The 3,598-nt window shown below is 38.5% G+C and overlaps 1 protein-coding gene across 1 annotated transcript in view; it reads left to right on the plus strand.

Annotated features, from left to right (window-relative positions):
• The window catches only part of LOC101849554 (bcl-2-like protein 2), a 31,165-nt gene that overhangs the window by 1,423 nt on the left and 26,144 nt on the right, over nucleotides 1-3,598 (plus strand). The window lies entirely within an intron of this gene.

Genomic DNA, 3,598 nt, shown 5'->3' on the forward strand with positions numbered 1-3,598 from the left:
AGGGGGGGGGGTTGCTAGCAAAATGTATATGACATGCCCCAGTTGGCAGGAGGGAACGAGAGAAAGATAGAGTGGGAAATAGGTGGGGACAAAGAAAGACAGAGACAAACAAAGAAAAAGAGAAGGCGAGCGATACACAGAGGAAAGAGAGAGAGCATAGGGAAATGCTAGCAAAATGTATATGACATGCCCCAGTTGGCAGGAGGGAACGAGAGAAAGATAGAGTGGGAAATAGGTGCGGACAAAGAAAGACAGAAACAAACAAAGAAAAATAGAAGGCGAGCGATACACAGAGGAGAGAGAAAGAAAGAGAGAGAGAGAGAGGGGACTGCTCGATTGAAATTATGACATTGTAACTTGTTCTTTTCTTCAAATTGTGATTCCTCCATCCAACTCCAAAACGGAGGAAAAACGATCGTTCATCGAAAAGACATCCGCAATCTTCATTTAGATCTAGGCTAGCCGCGAAACTAGATCAAAGATTTAAGTCTGTCTGTCTAGATCTAGATCTAGAATCTAGATCTAGACCATAGATCTAGATTCTAGAAGAACCTAGGTCTACCCTGAGCCAAGAGGGCGCTGAAACTCTCCGAAATCACAAAAGAGTTCCTTTACTGGGTCTGTATACTTTGTGACTGTTCCCGGTTACCGGGTCTGTATACACTCCCTTCGAAATATCTTATTGTTCTTATATTTAATTTATTATAGAGATAGACATTCTCTGGACCAATCGGGGGGGGGGTTCCATATAATTTGATATATTTTAATGTTAGAATTGAAATTTTCTTGAAAATAATTGATTTGCGACAGTGTTGCTTTATGTGTGATCTGCAGCAAACAGTACTGCTTAACTGCCGAAGCAGTACTGAATTTTAGTAGACCAATGTATGTAGATCCCTAATTTAATAACAATAGATGTTAAATTATAGGCTAGCAATGCACTTCAACAACCCTACATTTTCATTCGCTCAAACCAAGTAAAATGAGTGATGAAAATAATTTTAAAGTATGGAATGGTACAAGACTAGCTGCACAAACCACTTTGAGATAAAAATTCAAAGCATTCGGCTTACTGGCCACTTAAAAGCTTGTGGTTCGACAGCAAACACTAAACTGTAAAATAGAATAAAATAAAAAAGAGAATGTTATTTTTTTACTTTTTTACTTCCTTTTTTTTTGGGGGGGGGGGGGTAGGATTTTTTTTACTGTAGGCCTAGAATCTAGATCTATACAAGATAACAGTGTACCCAATCAAAATTAGGTAAGGTCTCTATACTCTATACCTTTCAAAATTGAGACTCTTTGTAGTTCGTAACCACATCCTTTGATTTTAACAATAAAGTTTTCACTGATGATTGACCCCAAAACATGGAGTTTTGAGGACAAGTCGCTATGCTCTTGCAAGTTCACACAGATTGCTTACAAATGTGCAAAAGTTTATTTTTGTACTTCTTTCAAGAGTTTTATAATACCATCCTCCCAGAGCTCTTAAAAATCAGCTACTGAGAAAATAATGTCTTAAAACCTCAAAACAAAATTACAGGACAGACAGCAAGAGTGATGTTTTTAAAAAAAAATAATAATGACAAAAATATTTCGTTCTAGCGCACACATCATACACTTTGTCAAGTGATCTTTTCACTGTGATGTCTCTTTGAATGTAATGAGTAATGGGCTGTAACGTATTAATATGTAAGCATAAAAAAAAAATTAAGTGTGCAGCATGAATGCATTATTATTTTATTAAATATTATTATTATTATTATGATTATTTGCCTTTTATGTTGTATAATTATTATAACTTTTTTCTCTAAGCTATTTGATCTTTAAAATTAGTCTGTTTCCTAGACTTCTATCAAACATTGAGGACCCGTTCTGTCATAGTCAATGGAAGTATTTCCATAAGGAGCGACCACCCCAACAAACCCTGTAAAAAAACGACCTAACCCAAACTCTCGTGTGCCCTGATCCTATAGCCATAGATAGAGATAGCCTACCCTCTGCCTCTGTTTCATAGCGATCGCTCGGTACGGAATTCCTCCCACGATGTGACAGACTGTGTCCTCTGTATTTGATACCATTGTTTTTCTCCTTCTGATGTATGTCGGGGCTCTCGTCTACTATAGCTTCAGTGTTTGCCTCTCATTAGTCTCATTCAATAGGTTCCGAACTCTAAACCTGACCATGACAGCAACAAAAATTTTTTTTCTCTAAAATTTTCTCCGTTTTATCTCCTTTCACCTCCTTTCCTTGCTTACTAGTCAGTCATCTGTTTTCATTGCCACTTTCTGCCCAGTCCCCCCTTCCCCTCCCCTCTGGGCTTCTGACTCTTTTCTATTGCCACTCCTGGCTCTTTCTTACTGTACTACTCTGTCTTTCTGCCACACACCTGATCATAAGCAGGAAGGATCGAACACCTAGCCTTCTTGGATAAGGATGAACAAATCTCGGGAGGTCCAGTGTGCAAGTCGTGCATGTTAAAGATCCGTTGTTGGTCCTATAATGGATGAGAGTAGGCTTTGGCTGCCGCCCAAGCAGACTTAAAAATGAATTCCAAATCTTAAAATGCTCAATGTGGAAACAACCAGCTTGTGTCCAGTGTGCATATATCATTTGCAAGCACAGTAAAACTCTTTAACTTACAGCAAACAAACATGATGTAGGTGTATTATAAGGGGAGTAGCAATTGTCTGTCTTGGGAAAGAGCTTTATTTCTTCTTATGTAGTTTGTTGTTTTGTTATATAAATGCAATGCTGTCTGAGTGTTACTTGAATCTTTTTCTGGCAAAGTTTTTAATATTTAGAGCGAGAAATGATGGGCATCAATGTTGAGATGGTCAAAGTATTAATGGACGTAGTAGTATTAAGTATATGTCAGATCTCCAAAAGATTTTTTCCCCCAGTCTGAGCATGACCAAGTTTCTGTCACTTTTTTTTCTATGCATTCATCTGGAAAGGAAAAAACCCCATCAGGGTTATGTATAATGTTGGACTAAGGCCAAAGTCATAAACACCAAGCTCAGCATCAGTCCTGCTGTTGATAGATTACAAGTACCGTATGGCTATGATTTGTTCTAATTACCATATTGCAGGTCATTTGATATCCCACTGACAGTATTTTATTGCTGCAACACTTTCTAAATCAATTTTGTCTGATACAACCCCCCCCCCCAACAACCACAAAAACCAACGAATAAAAAAACCCACCAATTTGTTTACCACCATAACGCGACATTTGGCCATTTCCTGCGTCATCTGGGCTACATTACGGACGTTGTATTGCTTCCTATTATATGACTTTTATCAGAACGGAAAAGTCCATCAGCAAAGCATTCATTAAATGTTTTAATTCGCAGTGATGCATTTTCAGCTCGTACTCTTATTCGTCATGACTAACTAAGTGTACTTCTGAACCATGTTCGTTGTTTGATGGTTTTTGACCCTCTCTAGTCAAAAAGCCCTCTACCTGCCTGCATTGTGTTTTTTGCCCCCCTACCTGAACTCTTCTTTACTGCACAGTCACTTTTTTTTTCTTCACCGGGGACAGACACAATTCCCCCCCCCCTCTCTCTCTTTCTCTCTCTCTCTCTCTCTCTCT

This window comes from Aplysia californica, unplaced genomic scaffold (genome assembly GCF_000002075.1).
Source record: "Aplysia californica isolate F4 #8 unplaced genomic scaffold, AplCal3.0 scaffold00386, whole genome shotgun sequence".
Taxonomy (NCBI): domain Eukaryota; kingdom Metazoa; phylum Mollusca; class Gastropoda; order Aplysiida; family Aplysiidae; genus Aplysia; species Aplysia californica.